Source organism: Chiloscyllium punctatum, chromosome 9 (assembly GCF_047496795.1).
Source record: "Chiloscyllium punctatum isolate Juve2018m chromosome 9, sChiPun1.3, whole genome shotgun sequence".
NCBI lineage: Eukaryota > Metazoa > Chordata > Chondrichthyes > Orectolobiformes > Hemiscylliidae > Chiloscyllium > Chiloscyllium punctatum.
Window position 1 is genome coordinate 16,389,852 of NC_092747.1, and position 22,769 is coordinate 16,412,620.

General features: G+C 42.6%; 1 protein-coding gene across 1 annotated transcript in view; it reads left to right on the forward strand.

Annotated features, from left to right (window-relative positions):
- Nucleotides 1-3,027: 3,027 nt before the first annotated feature.
- The window catches only part of LOC140481160 (interleukin-5 receptor subunit alpha-like), a 74,289-nt gene continuing 54,547 nt past the window's right edge, over nt 3,028-22,769 (forward strand). Inside the window, exon 1 of the mRNA XM_072576925.1 lies at nt 3,028-3,134. The gene's annotated coding sequence lies outside the window, so the exon portion shown is untranslated. The remainder of the gene's footprint in view (nt 3,135-22,769) is intronic.

Here is a 22,769-nt window from a genome sequence, read left to right on the forward strand (position 1 = left end):
GCAAGTTCCTCTCCAAGCCCCTCATCATCTTGACTTGGAAATGCATCACCGTACCTTCAGCATTGCTGGGTCAGAAACCCGGACCTGCCAATGGAAGAGAACTTGTGGATATTACACCATGTGAATTGCAGCAGTTCAAAGAGGCAGCTCACCTCTTGGTATAGCAGAATGGTACAGCAATTATTATGGGGGAGTTTTAAATCTACATGTCGATTAGTCGAACCAGCTCAGTCAGAGTAGCCTTGAGAGTACCTCATTGAGTGTATCTACAACTGTTTTCTTGAACAGTATATAATGGAACAGATAAGGAAGCAAGCTATCCTAGATCTGGTCCTGTGTAATGAGACATTAATTAGAGAATAATTAATTACCTCATAGTTAGGGATTCTCTTAGAAGGAGGATCAGAGTATGGTTGAATTTAGAACACAGATGGAGAGTGTGAAGATAAAATCCATACCAGGGTCCTATGCTTAGGCAAGGGAGACTACAATAGAATGAGGGAGGACTTGGCTAAAGTAGACTGGAAACAAAGATTTTATGGTGGGACAGTTGACGAGTGGTGGAGGACTTCCAAAGCAATTTTTCAAAGTGCTCAGCAAAAGTATATTCCTGTGAAAAGGAAGGACTGTAAGAAAAGGGGTAATCTGCCATGGGTATCTAAGGAAATAAGGTAGGCTATCAAACTAAAAGAAAAGACATACAAAGTGGCCAAAAACAGCATGAAACTAGAAGATTGGGAAACCTTTAGAGGTCAACAGAAAGCCACAAAAATAGTTATAAAGAAAAATAAGATAGAACATGAGAAAAAGCTAGCCATAGCATATAAAGACAGATAGCAAAATTTCCTATAAATATATTATACAAAAAAAATTGGCTAAAGTAAACATTGGTCCTTTAAAGGATGAGAAGGGGCACTTGGATGTGGGATATGAGGAAATGGCCGAGGCATTGAATAGTTTTTTTTATCGGTCCTCACAGTGAGGACACTAATAACATGCCAATAAGTGACAAAGAGATGAAGGTAGGTGAGGATCTGGAAACAATCATTATTACGGAAGAGGTAGTGTTGGGCAAGCTAATGGAGCTAAGGATAGAGAAGACTCCTGGCCCTGATGGAATGCATCCCAGGGTACTAAACGAGATGGCAGGAGAAATAACAGATGCACTGGTGGTAATTTTCCAAAATTCGCTGGACACTGGGGCAGTCCCAGTAGATTGGAAAACAGTAAATGTGATGCCACAATTTTAAAAGGGAGGTAGACAAAAGATGGGGAATTATAGACTAGTTGGCTTAACCTCTATAGTGTGGAAGATGCTTGAGTCTATTTTTGAGGAAAAATTGGCAAGGCATCTCGATAGAACTGTCCTGTTGGGCAGATGCAGCATGGGTTCATGAAGGGCAGGTCATGCTTAACAAATCTTTTGGAATTCTATGAAGACAATACAAGCAAGGTGGACAATGGGGACCCAGTGGATGTAGTGTACCTTGATTCCAAAAGGCCTTCGGCAAGGTGCCACACATGAGGCTGCTGCATATGTTAAGGATGCATGGCATTATGGGTAAAGTATTAGCATGGTCAGAGGATTGGTTGACTCACATGAAGCAGAGTGGGGATAAATGAGTACTATTCTGGCTGGCAATCAGTGACTAATGGTGTTCCTCAGGGATCATGTGTAGTGTGACACTAAGGTGAGTGGCAGAACAAAGTATGCAGAGGACAATGACATTTTACAAAGGGATGTATATACTTTGAGTGATTGGCAAAGGCCTGGCAGATGGAATACGATGTTAAGAAGTCATCCATTTTGGTATGAGTAACAGTAAAAAGGACTATGACTTGAACAGTAAAAAGTTGCAGTATTCTGCTATGCAGAGGGACCTGGGTGTCCTTGTGCATGAATCACAGAAGGTTGGTCTGCAGGTACAACAAGTAATTAAGAAGACAAATGAAAATTTGTTCTTCAGCAGGGGCTGAGTTTAAAAGCAGGGAGGTTATGTTGCAGCTGTGCTGGTGAGGCCACACCTGGAGTACTGTGTGCAGTTTTAGTCTCCTTGCTTGAGAAAGGATTGTACTGGCACTAGACAGGGTGTAGAGGAAGCTCACTGGGTTGATTCCAGAATTTAGGGGGTTGGTTGATGAGGAGACACTGAGTAGGCTGGGATTATATTCATTGCAATACAGCATAATGAGGGTGGGATCTTATGGAAACATATATAATTATGAGGGGAATAGATAAGGTAGAAGTAGAGAGGATGTTTCCATTGGTAGGTGAAGCTAGGACAAGACAGCATAGCCTCAAGATTAGAGGGAACAGATTGAAGACTGAACTCAGAAGGAACTTCTTCACCCAGACTGTTGTAAATCTATGGAAGTCCCCGCCCAGTGAAGCAGTTGACATTAAATCAGTACTCGCTTTTCAAACTAACATAGATTTTCTTTTAACAGTAAAGGAATTAAGGGATACAGTGAGAGCATGAGTAAGTGGATCTGAGGCCGCGAAAAGATCAGCCATGATCTGATTGAGTGATGGAACGGGCTCGAGGGACCAGATGACCAACTCCTGAGCCTAGTTCTTATGTTCTTATGTTCTTAGAAATAGCCCTTTTTGCTGGCCTTGCCAAAGTATCCCTAGAAAAATATTTTTAAAAATCAATATGATGCTCAAGCATAAACAATTATATAAAGATATAAATAAATCCTGTTAGGGAGGAAGTTTAGACTCAGTGCCAATTAAGGAATGCTAGTAAAATTCAAAGTGTTTGACATGGAATGTGACTCATTTTAATGTGGAAATATTTATATTCCCATGCATTTGCTGCATTGAATTCCTTCAGGATAAGTGAAATCTGGACGATAAGTAACTTGTTCAGTGGTCTCTGTTGTATAAACCCCGGTTTCATGGATTACAGTAAATAGACTTACAGGAAGTGCTGCTGATTAGATGGTGACCTCACAACAACAGCATGATGCATAGGGACTTCCCTTTTAAATAGAAGCTGTCGTACTGTGCTTCACATGATAGTGTATACACTTGGAGGCGAAGCCACTTGTACTGTCACTGAGCTCCTAACGTTTCAGGTACCTGTCTTGGAAAGGAAAGGGACAGTTCTCTCTCCAGCCCATTGTTAAAGGTGAGACTTTGATTGGCTATTTCAACTGCCACAACGTAAATTTGCCATAGAACAAACTTGCAGCAATCATCGTTTTATTGACTTGACTTAGATTTGTATGAGTTTAATTTTTGTAGCAAATTTGGAACACTTTAATTCTTTGGAAGTTTTTTTTTTAACTTTCTCTCAGTATTTGATAATGTGCGAAAAAGAGTGTGAGATTTTATTTTGTTGGACTTTCAAGGATAAAATAATAAGAAATCGAAGCATTTGGCCCTTCAGGTCTGCTCCATTGTTCAATAAGGTCGTTGGTGACCTGATTGTGGCCTCAACTTCACCTTTGCCCGTTCCCCTCTAACACTTGAGTCCATGTTGTTCAAAGGGCTGATGAGCTCAGCCTTAAGTATATTCAATGTTTTTAGTCTTGACTGTTCTCTAGTGTGGAGAATTCCAAAGACTAATGGGTTTCTGAGAGAAAAAAATTATTCCTCCCTCCTATATTACACTTTATTCTTACGTAATTGTCCTTTAATTCTAAGTAAACAAAAAGCAATGTGTCACAAGTGGTCTGACCTCCTGGTGACTGTCTCGTGCCCAGCAAAGCATGGCCATCAGTAATTGAGCTTGAATTAGGAACATAGAAGCAGAAACGTACTATTCACAGTGATTCACAGCTCCCTGAGTAAATTATATCAATCTAAAGTGACTTCACCTTTGTTTTAAATTATGTCCCGTGGTTCTGGACTCCTCAACCTAGGGAAATATCCAAATTTACCTATTTAACTATTTTGTAAGTTTCAATATGATCATTTCTTACCCTTCAAAACTTTGGAGAATACAGATCCACTTTGCCCAATTTATCTTCACAGGACAGTCTCATCATTCTGAGAACAAACTTAGTGGAACTTACCCTCTCCATGGCAATAATACTTGTCCTAAAATAAACCAAAGAACTATGAATGCTGGAGATCCAAAATAAACAATAACAGAAGATTCAGCAAGCAGCAGCATCTGTGGAGAAAACGTTTCGAGTCCTGTAACTCTGGATGTCTTACTATTTTTGAAAAACACTTCACATCTTTTCCTCTTATTAAACTGGGAAACATTGCATTCTTTCATGTGAAAGAATTATATTATAACCCATCTGCCATGTCTTTGCCTGTTCACCATCCAAACTCTGTTGAAGCCATTTTGTATCTTCCTCATAGCGTACATTTCCACCTATTTGTTGACTTGCTTGCTGAGCTGGTGAGTTTGTTTGCAGATGTTTTGTCATCATCCTTGGTAACATCATCAATGCACTTCCGGTGAAGCATCGGTGTTCTGTCCCACTTGCTATTTATGTGTCCGGGTCTGATGGGGTTGCTGCTGTCATTTCCAGTTTCTGGCTATGTTTCTTAATGGTTGGGATATGGGGTCCAACTCTACATGTTTGTTAGTGGAGTTCCAGGTTGAGTGCCAGAATTCCAGAAATTCCTGGGGCATGTCTCTGTTTGGCTTGTCCTAGGTTGGATACCTTGTCCCAGTTGAATTAGTGTCCTTCATTGTCCGTGTGTATGGATACAAGTGATAGCTGGTCATGTCCCTTGATGACTAGTTAGTGTTTGTGTACCCTGGTGAGTAATTTCCTTCCTGTTTGCCCTATCTAGTGCTTTTGTCAGTCTTTACATGGTATTTCATACGTAATGTACTGTTAGTTGTGGATATGGGATCGTTAAGATTAGATTAGATTCCCTACAGTGTGGAAACAGACCCAAACAGTCCACACTTACCCTCCAAAGAGTAACCCACCCAGACCCAATTCTCTCTGACTATTGCACCTAACACTATGGGCAATTTAGCATGGCCAATTCATCTAACCTGCACATCTTTGAACTGCGGGAGGAAACTGGAGCACCCAGAGGAAACCCACACAGACACGGGGAGAATGTGCAAACTCCACACAGACAGTCGCCCGAGGCTGGAATCGAACCTGGGATCCTGATGCTGTGAGGCAGCAGTGCTAACCACTGAGTCACCATGCCGCACCGTGCCATTTATACTTGTTAATAGCTGTCATAGTGCGGTAGTCGGTTTGTGGGCAACCATGATACCCAGGGTTGGAGTGTTCTGGTGATCATTTCTGATATGCCCTTACTGTTTGGCAGTGTGCCCAGTGAGTCCAGGAGTGTTGTGTCTTCCTGTTGTGGTCTGTCATGTGGGTATTGGCAGACTATGCTTTTTAGGTATCCTTTATTTCTGAAGATGTTGAGTAGTTGTTTTTCTTCAGCTTTGTGCAGATCTGGGGTTCTGCCGTGTGTTATGGCTCACTTGAACAATGCTCTAATACAGCTCTGCCTGTGGGTGTTGGGATAGTTGCTGTTGTAGCTGTTTGTCAGTGTGGGTGGCCTTACTGTACATGCAAATCTGAAGCTCCCCATTGGTGTTGTGTTCAACCATTACATCCAAGAAAGGGAGGTGGTTGTTATTCTCTTCTTCTTTAGTGAATTTTATGCTGATAAGGATGTTGTTTATGCGTTGATGGGTTTCCTTTAGCTGAGAGCATTTGGTCATGACAAATGTGTCATCAACATAGTGAATCCATAGTTTTGGCTGGATTGTGGGCTGTGCTGTCTGTTCTAGTCTTTGCATGACAGTTTCTGCTATTAGTTCTGATATCGGTGATCCCGCGGGTTTTCCATTGATTTGTCTGTGTACCTGGTGATTAATGATGAAGTGGGTTGTGAGGCACTGATCCAGTAGTTTGATGGTGCTGCCTTTGCTGTTGCTGTTGGTGTTGTATGTTGCCTGGTCCTTTGAGTAGCGAACCTCATGCTTCCTTGGCTAAGAGAGTGTTTATGGAGGTGAACATGCTGTCACATCAAAGGAGACCCTAATCTCGCCCTCATCTAGTTTGGTGTCCTTGATGGTGGTCAGGAATTCTTGGGTGGAGAGTAGATGGAGTGGGTTGAGTTGTCCACTAGGTGTTTTAGTCTTTGATGCAGTCCTTATCTAGTCTGTATGTCGGTTTTCCCGGGAATCAAACTATGGGTCTGAGGAGGGCCCTTGGTTTGTGTACCTTTGGGAGTCCATAGAAGTGGGATATGTTGGATCCCTATGGCTTCACTTTATTGGAAATCCATCTTGCTGATTTCTTCCATCCTGTGTAGATTTCTCAGGGCAACTGTGATGCTGTTTTGCAGTTGTGGTGTCCGGTCTGTTGCCATTTGTTGGTAAGTGTCAGTATCTGCTAGTAGTATGCTTGCTTTCTCAATGTATTATCTCTGTTCAGTATGACAGTCATGTGCCCTTTGTCTGCTGGTTCGATTATAATGATTTTGTCCTCCTGAGTCCTTCTAGGGTTTTCCTGTTTTGTGTGTTGAGGGTGTCTTCTCTTTTTCTGCTTAACTTTGGGGCTACTGTCTGCCTAATGATCTGTTGGGTTTCCTCTCTGAGTCAGCCGTTCTTGAGAGTGGCTTCTAATGCCACTAGGAAGTCCATTTTATTGGTGTCTCTGTGGTTGTAATTCAGTCTGCCTACCAGTGGGCTTCAGTATCTGTTAATGGTTGGTCTGACAGGTTCTTTATCCAAATGCCTGATTTGGCCTTGTTGATGTTGTGGGTGAGTTTAGTCAGTTCCTCCTGTAAGGCCAGTCTTTTCTTTGTCTTCATCTTCTGCTGTTTAACAAAGATGGCTAATTCTAGTGTTGTGGTCCATTCATAGTTGGTCGAGTTTGTGTGCAGTTTTTTGGCGCAGAATTTCCTTTTTGTATTTGTGGAGGCAGTTGTGGGCATCGTTAACTTATGCCCATAACATCCTGTGGCTGTTTTGTCCTGCTACTTGCTGTGCGATGTTGAGAGGTGCCTTGTATTTTGTACAGTGTGGTCGCACCTGCTTTCTGAGACATCCATGCAGCAAGTGGAGGTGCTCATGGGTCACGCTCAGTTTGAAGTAACCTTACCAGCTCAGTGAGCAAGTCAACAATCTCATCCACAACCTGAACTACGAATCTTCTCAAATACTCTGAATACCCACTTGGTTTTGTGTCATCTGTGAACTTGGAAAATTACATTTTTCACCAGATCAGAATCATTAGATTAGATTACTTACAGTGTGGAAACAGGCCCTTCGGCCCAACAAGTCGACACCGACCCGCCGAAGTGCAACCCACCCATATCCCTACATTTACCCCTTACCTAACACTACGGGCAATTTAGCGTGGCCAATTCACCTGACCTGCACATCTTTGGAGTGTGGGAGGAAACCGGAGCACCCAGAGGAAACCCACGCAGACACGGGGAGAATGTGCAAACTCCACACAGTCAGTCGCCTGAGGCGGGAATTGAACCCGGATCTCCAGTGCTGTGAGGCAGCAGTGCTAACCACTGTGCCACCCTGCTGCCCACTGATATATATTGTACTCACAGTGCAACAAAGTACAGATCTTTTCGGAACCTCACTAGTCACAGCTTGACAGCATGAGAATGAACCACTCTGATGTGGCACGATGGTATAGTGGTTAGCATTGCTGCCTCACAGTGCCAAGGACCTGGTTTGATTCCAGCCTCAGGCGAGAGCCTGTGGGAAGTTTGCACATTCTCCCCCTGTCTGCATGGGTTTCCTCTGGTTTCCTCCCACAGTCCAAAGATATGCAGGCCAGGTGGATTAGCCATGGGAGATGCAGGGTTACAGGGATAGGATAGGGGTTGGGAATTGATAGGTTGAATGGCCTACTTCCACACTGTAGGGATCCTATGATTCTGTTTCCTGTCTGTTTGCTAGTCCTTAATTCATGTTATTGCATGATCTCTTGGTCCTAGTGCTTTAAATGTGCTAACTAATCTCTAGTGTTTATTTTTTGTCAAAAGCTGCTTGATTTAAGGGATTTTTCTGAATTTGTCTCCTCAAGCAGTGCTCTTGTACCCTCAAGCAATATGCTATTTCTAAGGTATCGTTCGTTACACGCTAACCAACAAGCTGTACAGGTATTAGTTAGGTACGGCTATCACAGCCAGGATAGAGACTAAAACAAAAACAGAAATTGCTGGAGAAACACAGCACTTTTGACAACATCTGTGGAGAGAAAGCATAACCTAGTGACCCTTTTTTTGAACAGTTAAGACTAATCTTGTTCACCTGTCATTAATTGTTGAGAATTCAAGCCAGTTCCTCCTTTCTTCCATTCTGTGTCTCTGTTGCTGCTCCAATTCAATCCCCTTTCTAAATCAGAGGGGTATTTGTCCAGCTCAGATATATGAGGGCAATGAATTTACAATGTTGATCCTAGCATTCTAAAACTATTCCAGAGATCATGAATGCACCATTTATACTTTTCCAAACGATCTGAGATTCTGGAATAGTTTGCAGCATTTTGTCATTGAGTATCGGTAGCACTGAAGAAAAGTGAGAGAGAGAGAATAGGGAATTGCAGGCCAGTGAAAATACTGACATCTTGTATTGAGTACACCTTAAACAAAGCACTCAGAACGTTAGAGTATGATCAAAGTCAGCTATTTTGTATGCACTTGTGATGTATGCACATCGCTGGTTGGCCAGTGTTTATTGTGCAGCCACCATTGCCCTTGAGCAGGTGGTGGTGAGATGCCATGCCTTCTTGAACTGGTGCAGTCCATTTGGTCTAGGTAGACCCACAATGCTAGGGAGGGGATTGCAACATTTTTGACTCAGTGACAGTGAAGTGATAATGACATGTTTCCAAGTCAGGATGGGTGAATGGCTTGAAGGGGATCTTGCAGGTGGTGGTGTTCCCATGTATCTGCTGTCCTTGTCTTTCTAGTGGCCTTGGGTTTGCAAGGTTTAGATCAGAGTGGTGCTGGAAAAGCACAGCAGGTGAGGCAGCATCTGAGGAGCAGGAAAATCGACCCATGTTTGAACCAAGACTATAATGAGGTCAGAAGTTGAGTGGCCCTGGCAGAATCCAAATCGAAAGCAAGAGCTGCTGGATACCACTGTTGATGATTTCAAGAGTCGAATGATAGGGCAATAAGTGGCTGGATTATCCTTTTTAAGCTGGGAATTTGTCTTGCAAACGTTTCGTCCCCTGTCTAGGTGACATCCTCAGTGCTTGGGAGCCTCCTGTGAAGCGCTTCTGTGCTGTTTTCTCCGGTATTTATAGTGGCCTGTCTCTGCCGCTTCCGGTTGTCAGTTCGAGCTGTCCACTGTAGTGGCCGGTATATTGGGTCTAGGTCGATATGTTTGTTGATAGAGTCTGTGGATGAGTGCCATACCTCTAGGAATTCCCTGGCTGTTCTCTGTTTGGCTTGCCCTATAATGGTAGTGTTGTCCCAGTCGAATTCATGTTGCTTGTCGTCTGTGTGTGTGGCTACTAAGGATAGCTGGTCGTGTCATTTCGTGGCTAGTTGGTGTTCATGTATACGGATTGTTAACTGTCTTCCTGTTTGTCCGATGTAGTGTTTTGTGCAGTCCTTGCATGGGATTTTGTACACTACATTAGTTTTGCTCATGCTGGGTATCGGGTCCTTTGGTTCTAGTGAGTTGTTGTCTGAGCGTGGCTGTTGGTTTGTGTGCTGTTATGAGTCCTAGTGGTTGCAGTAGTCTGGCTGTCAGTTCAGAAATGCGCCTGATGTATGGTAGTGTGGCTAGTCCTTTGGGTTGTGGCATGTCCTCATTCCGTTGTCTCTCCCTTAGGCATCTGTTGATGAAATTGCGAGGGTATCTGTTTTTGGCGAATACCTTGTATAGGTGTTCCTCTTCCTCTTTTTGTAGTTCTGGTGTGCTGCAGTGTGTTGTGGCCCTTTTGAATAATGTCCTGATGCAACTTCGTTTGTGTGTGTTGGGGTGGTTGCTTTCATAGTTTAGGACTTGGTCTGTGTGTGTGGCTTTCCTGTAAACCTTTGTGGTGAATTCTCCGTTCGGTGTTCTCTGTACCATCACGTCTAGGAATGGGAGTCTAAGAACAAAAATAGCAGAATATTTTGTAAGAGATTTGAAACTTACAACTATTAACACCTGTCTGTACTCAAACAAGTAGGTTAGAATGCAGTTAAAGTAACAATTATGAAAGCAAGTAAGATTTATTACGAGGAGACTGGAGTGCAAAAATAAGCAAGTATTGCTTCAATTTTACAGGTCTTTGGTTAGATCACTTGATTGCAAGGTCCAGTTTTGGTATCCATCGCTAAGGAAGGATATATTTACTTTCAAGGTGAATAAGGAAATGTTGTCTAATTTGATTCCTGAGATGAAGAGACTATCCTATTGTGAGAGGCTAAGCAAATTAGGCCTAGATCATCTGGAATTAATGTGAGCTGATCACATTGAAACTCAGTTGGTACTAAAGCTGCTGTTACCTTTGAGAGGCTGTTTTTCCTGGCTGGAGAATTCACAAGACTGGGACAGAATTTCAGGATAAGGGTTTGATCATTTAGGGCTCAGATAAGGAGAAATTATTTCGCCTCAAGGCTTATGAATTTTTGGAAATTTCTGACTACTGATGGTCCATCAGTTAGTATTCTCAAGGCTGTGAAAGACAGAATTGTGGTCTGACAATTGGAGAGTAGATAGGAAAGTGGAGATGAAGTGGAAGATTAGATATGATAGCATAAACGGAGCAACTTTGAAGCAGTGCACAGTCTTGTAGGATTGAGAAGATTGTATATATAAGATAAGGTACCACCATGATAGATTCAAACATGTGGATGAGAGATTCTTATTTGAGAAATGTAATGGACTAAGGAACTGGAAACCACTGTAAAGACAATACGGTGATATATGAGCAATCAGCACTTGAAGCAAGGTGGAATATTGCAACAGTATTTTGGATGAAGTCTAACATGGGTAAAAGAATGGGAGAACAGCAGGCAGTCAAGTCTGGTAGGTTAATACATATACAGTAGTACATGAAAGGATGAAATTGTCTTTCCAAGTACAGCACAGACCAGTAATATTCTTGCTTGTGTGACTCATTTTACACACAGGATGGTAAATTGAAAAACCAAGGTTTTAAGTGAGTGAGTATTTGTTGGTTTCTAGCAAGCAAAGCACATCATTTTTAACGTCTGAATGAAAACAACATCTGGTAATTCCATGTGATTCATGTTGATGCTCTGCAAATGAGTACAAATGCTTTACTTTAAGATGGTTACACTCCGCATTCTATAAAATGAGGCAGAAACATTATTGTCAAGCAAGAGTTTAGCAAGGGAGAAATTCAATAAAGGATCTAGTATAATAGTTGAGGGAGGCATGGTCCTTGTCCATCCCACATATTAGTTTGATCTTTAACGTGTACATCTTTAATGTATAACTGTGCCTTATTGCTGAGAAGCTATTGCTCTGATCTCCTGTCTTAATGATCACACAGTACTTGATTCTGACGCAAATTATTTTTGCTCACATTTGCAAGCCAAGACATCTACCTTTATGAATGTTTGCTGATATGTGTCTTTCTTTGAAAAGGGCTTGTGCTATAGTAATTTGCTTTGCAAAGAAATCTTGGCGCCTATTGTGAAACCATAAGATCAGAAGAAATAGGAACAGGAGTAGGCCTTTTGGCCCCTCTCTCTCTCTCTGCAGAAACTGTTGGAAACCCCAGGTGAACTGATGTTACAACTGGAACTTTTGAAGACATCTCAAATTCTTTGATGGGGTGGCCAACAGCTGCCGTTTTGAGCTGGAATATTCTCATACCCATGAAGTGGGGCTGAGGGAGTTTTCAAGCTGCTTTTAATTCCTGGAAGAGACAGACTCCATTTGAATCACTTCCATTTTCCATTCTGCAACACAGCAGAAATGAAACAGCTTGAAGAAGTGGCAAAAATGTGAAGCTCTGGGCCAAGGAGGAGCTGAAATGAACAGTGTTTATTGATTTAAGGGGAAGCTGGATAATTGAAACAGAAAGGAGTAGAGGGTTATAATGGTAGATTAAGATGAAGAAAATGTCAGAATATTTAAGTGGTTGGAACAACTGTTTTGTTTCTGAATTATGCATTCCATGTAATGATCCAGGAACTCAGTATTACAGCCAAATCTGATCCTGCTGTCCATCTGTAACTCTCAATGTTATGAATCCTGGCTGAACAAATATTTGGGCATGATTTAATGGTCATGCCCATTGGCTGCAAAGTTGATCTGAACCCCAATGCAGACTACTTTATTAGATTACTTACAGTGTGGAAACAAGCCCTTCTGCCCAAAAAGTTCACACTGACCCTCCAAAGAACAACCCACACAGACCCATTCCCTTACACTTACCCCGTCACCTCACACTACGGGCAATTTAGCATGGCCAGTTCACCTAACCTGCAAACCTTTGGAGTGAGGGAGGAAACCAGAGCACCCGGAGGAAATCCACGCAGACAATGTGCAAACTCCATACAGAGAGTTGCCCAAGGTGGAAATTGAACTAGGTCTCTGGCGCTGTGAGGCATCAGTGCTTACCACTGTGTCACCCCGGTGTTACTTCAAGACACACGAGTACTCACCTGGACAGTGTTGGACCTTCCAGTGAATTCATCCCCAGGTAGAACAGAAATTGTACCCTGCACCCCCTGGCCTTGGAAACTGCAGGCCAATCAGAGGCCAGCAGCTCTCTGGTACTCAGAGTACTACTGTAATCTGTGGCCACTGCTGGTACTCCACTCAGCCCTTCACTGGGGATATGTGATGTAAATGGATCTATACTGAAGGAGACCCAGTTGGCTGGGTGGTGTGTGAGTGAGCTGCATAGGGGAAATTGACAACAAGGATTCTCTTCCTCTGTCCTGATGAAAGGTTCCGACCTGAAAGGTCGACTCCCCTTCTCCTCTGATGCTGCTTAGCCTGCTGTGATTTTTCCAGCTCCACTCTTTATCCACTCTTTCTCTGTTCTTAATCCTGGGATATTTAATTGGGGCTGTCTGCAGGGATTTCCCCCACCATCCCCCTCTACCCAATCCCCTCTAATAAGCAATAAGCACACCCAACCAGATTTTCTGAGTGAATTTCACAAATCCCATGTCCCACACCTACAGCTGGTAGAGTAACCTTTAAGTGAGTCTTAAATGGTTACTTCTGGCCTCTGGGCAGGAAACTCCCTTCCTCACCTCCCCGCTCTGAGCTTGAACAAAGAATACTGGTATGAAGTGGGATCTTCTCTCTTTCCCCTCCTATCTCACCACCCCCCCCACCCCCCAATCTGGTGGGGTCGGGGCATTAAATCCCATTATTGGAGTAGGTTAGAGGTTGGGGTCAGTGAGGGAGAGTTGTGAATCACTCATTGGAATGAAAATTTGGAAAGGCAACAGTGATTATTTCTTTCTGAACTTCAGTGGTGACATAAAAGGAAATAAAATCATATCCTGTGCCTGGAATCAGACTGATGAGTCATGGTGAGTGAAAATACTCTATGCTTAGCGAAACCATGTTTTAATCACACTGCTTGCAGATCAGCTTTTATATCTTGCATTATAGTTCCTTAAATCATCTGATGCTCAGTGTTTAACCTTATGCTGTTAATGGCAATAGCATTCATATCTATACATGATGCTGGCAGTCTTTCTGTGGCAATGAGAGGTGGAAATGGAGTCCATGGTTGGGAGGTTGGCTTCCATGATGGTCTGGGCCATCCGCACAACTTTCTGTAGTTTTTTAACGGTCCTGGGCAAGATCCACGCCAACAATATCTGCACTGAAAATGTGTTGCTGGAAAAGCGCAGCAAGTCAGGCAGCATCCAAGAAGCAGGAGAATCGACATTTCAGGCATGAGCCCTTCTTCAGGAATGGCTCATGCCTGAAACATCGATTCCCCTGCTCCTTGGATGCTGCCTGACCTGCTGCGCTTTTCCAGCAACACATTTTCAGCTCTGATCTCCAGCATCTGCAGTCCTCACTTTCTCTAACAATATCTGCAACCGAGTGATTCTGGACATAACCCCATGATACTTAATTGCCATCACTGAATCCCCATTTTCAGCAATCCTAGGGCCTGACATTGACCAGGAGCTAATCTGACTGGCTATATGAATGCTGTGACTATTAAGAGCTAGCCAGAGGCTAGGAATCCTGGTGACAGCAACACATCTCCCATCTCCACAAAGAAAGTCCTTCTACAAGGCACAAGTCAGGAATGTGATGGAATACTTATCCGGGTAAGGGCAAGCGCCAACAAACATTCAAGAAGCTCAACACATTCCAGGCCAAAGCATCTATTTGGTTGACACCTCATCCATCAAACTAAACATTCACTTCTCCATCATTGACACACAGTAGCAACTGAGTGTGCAAGTTACAAGGTGCGCTGCAGTAACTCTGCAAGGTTTCTCAAAAGAAACACCAAATAAAACCATCTGGAAGGACAAGGGCAGTAAATACATGTAAACAACAGCTAGATGTTTTTAACCAAACTGCACATCATTCTGATTTGGAAATATTGCGACCATTCCTTCACTGCCACAGAATCAAAATCCTGGAATTCCCTACCTCCCAGTACAGTATGTGTGTCAGAAGTACCTAAGTACTGTGAAAGGTTTTGTTTTGCAAGCAGTACAGGCTAATCATAACAAACAAGGGCATACAGATTAAAGGTGTTTAGACAGAGTGAGGCATACAAAGTTTCAACTGCACAAAAGTGCACAAAAGCTTGGCCAACATTAAATTGAAATTAGAGAGGTCCATTCTGCAATCTAATAACAGCAGGGCAGAAACTGTTCTTGAACCTGTGGGTGCGTGTGTTCAAGCTTCTGAATCTTCTGCCTGATGGGAGAGGTTGGAAGAGTGTATTAATGGGGTGGGAGGGGTTTTTCATGATGTTGGCAGCCTTGTCACAGCAACAAGAGGCGTAAATGGAGTCCATAAATGGGAGGAGAAAGTGAGGACTGCAGATGCTGGAGATCAGTTGACCTGCTGCGCTTTTCCAGCAACACATTTTCAGCTCCATAAATGGGAGGTTGATTTTTGTGATGATCTGGGCTGTGCAGAACAACTTCTATAGTTTCTTACGGTCCTGGGCAGAGCAGTTGCCGTATAAAGCTGATTATATTCTATGGTGCATCTGTAAAGTTTGATGAGGGTCCTTATGGACATACCAAATTTCCTTAGCCTCCTGAGCCTTCTTGACTGTCGAATCTATGTGGCAGGTCCTGGACAGTTTATCGGTTTTTGTCACTCCTCAGAACTTGACCCTCGAGACCCTCTCCACCACAGCTCCATTGATGTAGATAAGGGTATGCTTCCCTCCTTTCCTCCTGAGATCAACAATCAGTTCTTTTGTTTTGCTGACATTGAGAGAGTGAGATCATGATCATTGTACCATGACACCAAGTCGTCTAACTCCTGCCTGTATTCTGACTCATCATTGATATCCGGCCGACAACTGTGGTGTCATTAACAAATCTGTAGATGGTGTTCCTACAAAATTTGCCTACACGGTTGTGGGTGTACAGAGGGTATAGACAGGGGCTGGGAATGCATCCTTACTTGGCACCACTGTTGAGGATCATTGTGGAGGAAGTATTGTTGTCTATTGTCACTGATTGCGATCTGTGGGTCAGGAAGCTAAGGATCCAGTTGCAGAGGCTGCAGCTGAGACTTAGGGTCTCAGAGTTTTGCGAGTAGTCTGATGGGGATTAAGGTGTTGAAGGTGAACCTGTAGTCAATAAGTAGGAGTCTGGTTGGAAGAGGAACTAGGGATGGATCACAGTTGTTGGACGAGCCAGTGATGCCCCACTTTCCATGGAATAATAGAACATTGGTACTTTTATAACAGTCAATCCTGGCTAACTGATGGCTTCAAAGGAAACAACATTTCAAATTACTTTAGAATAAAGGTATATCTTTTGAAAGCATCTTCACCCCCCAGAATGTTTGACAACACTGTGGCTTTAAAAGGTGCATTTTTTTTCTTTTTTTTGATGAAATAATATTGAGACTAAAGGGACGGGTGGTCTGCTTCAAAGCCAACAAAATAATCAGTTTGTGAGGCCTTAGTTTTTTTTAAGTTAGAACAATAGAAGCAACATGAATGGGTGGGGTCAAGCTACCACAGTACCAGGATTTTTAGTTCTAGCTTTCAGCAGTAGCTGGGGTCTTGAAGCTGGATGTGGAAGCTCTTATTCATGTCTCTGTTACAGCTAAAAGCTGGGGTTCTCTTCCTGCTGTTAGAATCACATGTGAGACAATCTATTTTACTGAATTTGTCTTTGCTAAGGGTGTGTTTATGGAATGTTATTCTATTGGAGCAGTTAATTAGTAGTTAAGATGTAGATATTGTTTTGTAAAGTCTTTCAATAGAGTCATGGTTAAACTAGTTCTTTTATTTTTGTTTTGTCTGTATTTCGATTATAGCATATGAATAAATTCTGTGTTTGTTTCAAGCCTAACAGCATGACCAATTGAATTGCTCAAAGGCTTACACTTATTTTTAAAATAAGCAAAAACCTAGACTATCTTCTTCATATATTTTGAGAGAGTTTTGGTCTGGTCCATAACAGGTGTAAGACTGTTTCTGTAGAAGATCAGGATTTGTCAAAGGGCACTTCTTTCTTGCTAACCCCTTTTGATTTCCAGCATGTTAGTCATCCTTTGCTGATTTACTAGCAAAGCATTTTACAGTAAATCCTAATGTTATAAACTTTCGCAATCAGGGCTCGTGTTCCCTTTTGTACTTGTCCTTGTTTTCTACTTTCAAACCATTTGTCATGTTAAACCGTGTCACTAGACTTGTAACCCAGAACACCATGCTAAAATTCTTGGGGGATGGGTTCAAATCCCACTATAACAGACTATGGAATTTGAACTCATTAAAAAAAAATTCAGAATAAAATCCTAGCCTAAAACTGACCATGTAACTATTGTCAATTGTTGTAAAATCTTACCTGATTCACTAATGTATTTTAGGAAGAAAACCTGGTTTAGTCTACATGCGACTATAAATCCAACACAATGTGACTGACTTTTACCTGTACTCTGGTCAATTAGAGATGGGCAATTAAAGCTAGCTTGGCCAGTGACATCTACATCTGGTGAATGAAAGAAAGAAAGTGCTCCTAATCCACGCCAACCTTTACGTTAATCAGAGATCCTCCTGTGTATACATTGATTCAGTTCTGTCATTGACTGCACTTCAGTTACTTTGGGGTTTTGTGAATCTGAGATGAAAAGCAAGAGGTACATTTCAATTATGTCAATTTATTTGTTCTCCGTCAATCCCCCAACAACTGAATATCTAGGTTGTTGGACAAAGGTTCCAAAGACCTCACCCATTTTTGTTATCTCAACCAAATATCCTGGTCAATAAATATCAAGTATCTGTTTATGTTAAAGAGCTTCCGTGATACACCAGGTCTTGACATGCTTGCTAACCCTCCACATATGATCGCAAGGATTGGATATTGTGTTCACTGATCTCTCATTGGCCCTTAATTTCTGACTTCCATAAACTTCACAAATTATATTCACAAATGCCCACGTGGCTTTTCCATCTCATGTGGCACTGCTACTACCATCATATCACTCAAGGACAAGATTATGTTGTATCAGTCTTTATCCACATTCCCCCTCTCTTTCCCGATATTAAATCGTTTTTGGCCATCACTGGAAATGGAAGTTTATAAAATCATGAGAGGCATGCATAGGGATAATAGTCAAGGCCTTTTCCCCGGGGTATGGGAGTCCAAAACTGAAGGTCATAGGTTTAAAGTGAGAGGGGAAAGACTTAAAAGGAGCCTAAAGGGAAACCTCTTCATGCAGAGGGTGGTGCGTGCATGGACTGAGCTGCCCAAAGAAGTGGTGGAGGCTGATACAATTGTAGCATTTAAAAGACATCTGGATGGGAAAATGAATAGGAACATGGGGCAAATGCTGGCAAATGGATCTAGATTAATTTTGGATATCTGGCCAGCATGGAGGAGTTGGACTGAAGGATCTGTATCCATGCTGTATATTTCTATGATGCTATGACTCTAAAACAACTTGCTCTCAATTCACTAACAGCTAAATTTTCAAGATCCCATCTGTCTAGACATTGGCTTTCCTTTTGCCACAGCATTTTGTAGCTAACAATTGGTCACTAACACGTTACTCTGTCTCTGACATCCTGGCCATTCACTCAGTAGTGCTTTCATCTTCATTCCCTTACGTCCAAGGTTGCTGACTTGATTGTACACTGCAGAAGACTATTTCAACATTAATTGTCATATCTGACTGGACCATATACATCATGCTGCAATAAGTCTGCAAACTTTCTCTTCTACAAAGAATTTTCTTAAAACCCTCTCCCCTATCTCCTCCACATTTATCACCAACATGTGAAGAGCTTATGAATGTCTTTGTCACTAAGAATAAGACTATCCATTCAATTGCCTCTGCTGATACCCCCTCCTCGACTCCACTTTCCTCAACCCAGGAACCATTAAGCTATTCCTTAAGTCTTGGCCTTGTACTCACATCTTATTCTCATTTTATTCTATCTCCCCTCATTCTTCCAGAAGATTTCCCTTCTGTTCCCACAACTCAATCTCACTGTTCTATTGACCACTCAAATTCCTTTCCTGGGTCTCCATTTTAATTGATGTTCTTAATGGTTCCTGCTTCTCAGGTATTGTTGCCCCGTTATCCATGTCTTCCAGCAGCACCACACACATACCCCTTCTCAAAAAAATATACCCTTGACTCTTCTGCCTTTGAAAGCTACAACCCTATGTCCAATCTCCCTTTTCTCTCCCAGATATGTGAGCTGGCTGTCACCAAACAAACTGAAGATTAATCTACTCTGGACCTTCATATTTGAATAGCCCCCAGTCAAGTTTCTGCACTGGCCACTGCATTGATATACTTCTTATCAAAAATATTCAACATGACTGGGCCAAAAGTCCTAATTGACTTGTCTACAGCCTTTGACATGGATAATGCCACTATCCCACTTCAAGGCCACTCTAGTTTTGTCTATCTGGGTGTGACTGCTCTCAGTTGGCATTATTCTTATTTATTCAGTTAATCTCATTGTTTCACCTCCAAACGTTTCTCTCTGTTCTCCTAAATGATTGCTTTTGTGTTTTCCTTAGATCACTCCCATTTGTAATCCATTGTCGCTTGACCACAGATCTGAAAACATCACATCCATTCACACATGGAAGCTGATGGTATCCAGCTCTAAGCCATCACTCTCTCGATGCCTCCTCTGACATTAAGTTATCACAATGTCTATCTGATATTTAGTTCTGGATGTGGCAAAATTTCTTCAAAATAGATATTGAAAAGGCCAACCTCATGATATTTGGTCTCTGCTACAAATTCCTTCCCTAACCACTGAGCCCATCCATGTCCCTGGCCACTGTCTGACTCTGAACTGGACTTATGTTGAGTCTAAAGTAAAAACAATGACTGCAGATGCTGGAAACCAGATTCTGGATTAGTGGTGCTGGAAAAGCACAGCAGTTCAGGCAGCATCCAAGGAGCAGTAAAATCTGCTGTGCTTTTCCAGCACCACTAATCCAGAATTATGTTGAGTCTAAGATTAGCTTCTGGCCATATGTCTTTGTCATCATCAAAGCTGCCAATTTCTACCTCTGGACGTCATCCAACTCTGTCTGTGGCTGAGTTCAACTACTGCTGAAACACACATCCCTCCCGATGTTTCCTCTCAACTTGACACTTCCAATACAGTCCTGGTTGACTTCCCATCTTCCAGCAGACGAAATTGGGTACTGCAGATGCTGGAGATTACAGTCAAGTTTAAAGTAGTGCTGGAAAAGGACAGCAGGTCAGGCAGCATCTGATGAGCAGGAAAGTTGACGTTTCAGGCAAAAGCCCTTCGTCATGAGACTTGGTGTCAGATTTAATGTGATTATCATCCAGTGAAGTGTTTTAGCATGTTTTACTGCATTGAAAGTGCTACGTTATGTGAAACTTGTTACTGATAACCATGAAGTCATTGTTACCCTTGTCTTCATCACCATTTACCCAATATAATGACATTCTTTCATTAAATGTGCACCCTGAGTGCAACATATATTTTTGAAACTAAATTGCATCTCCAACTCATTATCTCAATGAACACATTAAAGGAAAATGTCTGTAGCTTTTCATTAGAATGAAAAACAAATGGTTTCATTCTTGCTGCAGTGGCTAATTATGACTTACTTGAGGCTTTTACATGATATTTTCAGTCACCCTTGCTTGTGCAGTTATAAGAAATCCCTCTCATAATGAGTAAACATTAATGTATGATATCTGTTTTGGAGTTAGATAGTGAACGGGTGTCTTCTTTTATAGTCAGTTTCCAAATCTCCTAAACTTTTGGACAAATATATTGTGCTTCCACACTGAAAGAGATTAAAAAACAGAAAGCGATAGAAAATTAGTAGGTGGCGGCCCAATGGCTGAGTGGTTAGTACCCGGGTTCAATTCCAATCTTGAGCGACTCTCTGTGTGGAATCTGCACATTCTCCCCGTGTCTGCGTGGGTTTCCTCCGGGCGCTCCAGTTTCCTCCCACAATCCAAAGATAGCACTGATGCCTCACAGCAACAGGGTCGCAGGTTCAATTCCTGCCACGGGTGACTTTCTCCCTGTGTCTGCATGGGTTTCCTCTGGTTGCTCCAATTTCCTCCCACAGTTGAAAGATGTGCAGGTCAGGTGAATTGGCCATGCTAAATTGGCCATAGTGCTAGGTGCATTAGTCAAAGGAAATGGGATTGGGTGGGTTACTCTTCAGAGGGTTGGTGTGGACTGGTTGGGCCAAAGGGCCTGTTTCCACACTGTCGGGATTCTAATCTAATCTAATCTAATGTGCAGGTTAGGTGAATCGGCCATGCTAAATTGCTAAAAGTACTGAGGGATTTGTAGGTTAGGTGTATTAGTCAGGGGTAAAAATAGGATAGTAGTAGAATGGGTCAGGTGAGTTACTTTTTGGAGGGTTGATGTGGATTTGTTGGGCTGAAGGGTCTGTTTCTACACTATAGGGTTTATATTCTTCTATTGTATTCTAGGTCTGGCAATATCTGTGGAGTGAGAAACAGAGTTAATGGTTCAAGGCTGAGATAGCCCTTTCTCAGAAGTCTTTTGAATAAAATGTACAGACAGACATAAAAACAGAGCACTGAGACACTATTCCAAAGAAAAACAGCAGGTCTATCCTTCAAACAACATCATGAAACAACTTAACTGCTGACCAATCTCATTGCTATTTGTGGAATTTTTGCCAGGCACAAATTCTCTATCATGTTTCCCACACTCCAGTCATGACAGTACTTTAATTAATTGCTAGAAGTGCTTTGGGAAGTTTTTGGATTGTTAAAGGCATTGCATAATTGCAAGTTTTTTTTTGCCTTTGAACTATGCATCGAAAAACTAACTTAAGGCTCTGGGAACATGGGTTCAAATCCCACGACAGCATTTGATGGAGTTTAAATTCGAGCGATAAATCTGAAATATAAAGCGAGTCTCAATTATGGTAAAAAGAAAAATGTCGGTGCTTCTGGTCAAGCCCATCTGGCAGCACAGCGGTACACTGTCAGGTGGGATTTGTCTTGGGTGGCCTCATCAGGAAACCCCATGGCACCGATCAAAAATAGGCATGGAAACTTCCTGCTGGTTACCATGTACCATCCTCCATTCGGTTAAGAATCAGTGTTCCTCCATGTTGAACAGCACTTGAGGGAAGCACTGAGGGTGGCAAGTGTACAAAATGTACTCTGGATGGCAGACCGTAATGCCCATCATCAAGAGAAGCCAAGCAGCACTGTTGATTGAGCTGGTCAGGACCTAAGAATCAAAGCTGATTGAATGGGTCTGTGGCATATGCTGAAGGAACAAACAAGAGAGAAAAACATACTGATCTCTCCCTCACTGCCGATGCATCTGTCCATGATAGTACGGCTAAGAGTGACTGTTGCACAGTCCTTGTGGAGGTGAACATGTTGATATCACCATCCATCATGTTGTGTGTTGCTATCACCATGGTAAATGGTACAGACATCGAACTTCAGGCTCCAAAGATCGAGCAACGTAACCCTGGACATCTCTGTGGCCTTGAGAGCTGGCAGCAGCGATATTAACTCCAGCACAATCTGCAACCCCATGGCCCCAGCATATCCCCCACTCGATCATTACTATCAAGCTAAAGGATCAATCCTGGCTCAATGAAGAGTGCAGGGTGACATGCCAGGAGGAGCATCAGGCATGTCTAAGTGAGGCATGGTGGCTCAGTTGTTAGTACAGCTACCTCACAGCTCCAGGGAGCCGGGCACGATTCCAGCCTCGGGCGACTGTCTCGATGGAGTTTGCATATTCCCCCCATGTCTGTGTGGGTTTCCTCTGGGTGTTCCAGTTTCCTCCCACAGTCCAAAGATGTGCAGGTTAGGTGAATTGGCCATGCTAAATTGCCCATAGTGTTCAGGGATATGTAGGTTAGGTGCATCAGCCAGAGGCAAATATAGGGTATGGGGAATGGGTCGGGGGAGGTTATTCTTGGCAGGGTCGATGTGGACTTGTTGGGCCAAAGGACCTGTTTCCACACTGCAGGAATTCTATGATTTTATGTTAACCTGATAAAGCTACAAAACAGGTCTCCTTCCATGCCAAACCACATGAGCAGCAAATTGTATAAAGGGCCGCTGAAAACAGATTGAATCTAACCTCTGTGATCCTGCCACACCCAGTCATGAATGGTGGAGGACACTTAACAAAGTCACTGGAGGAGGAGGCTTCACAAGTATCCACCA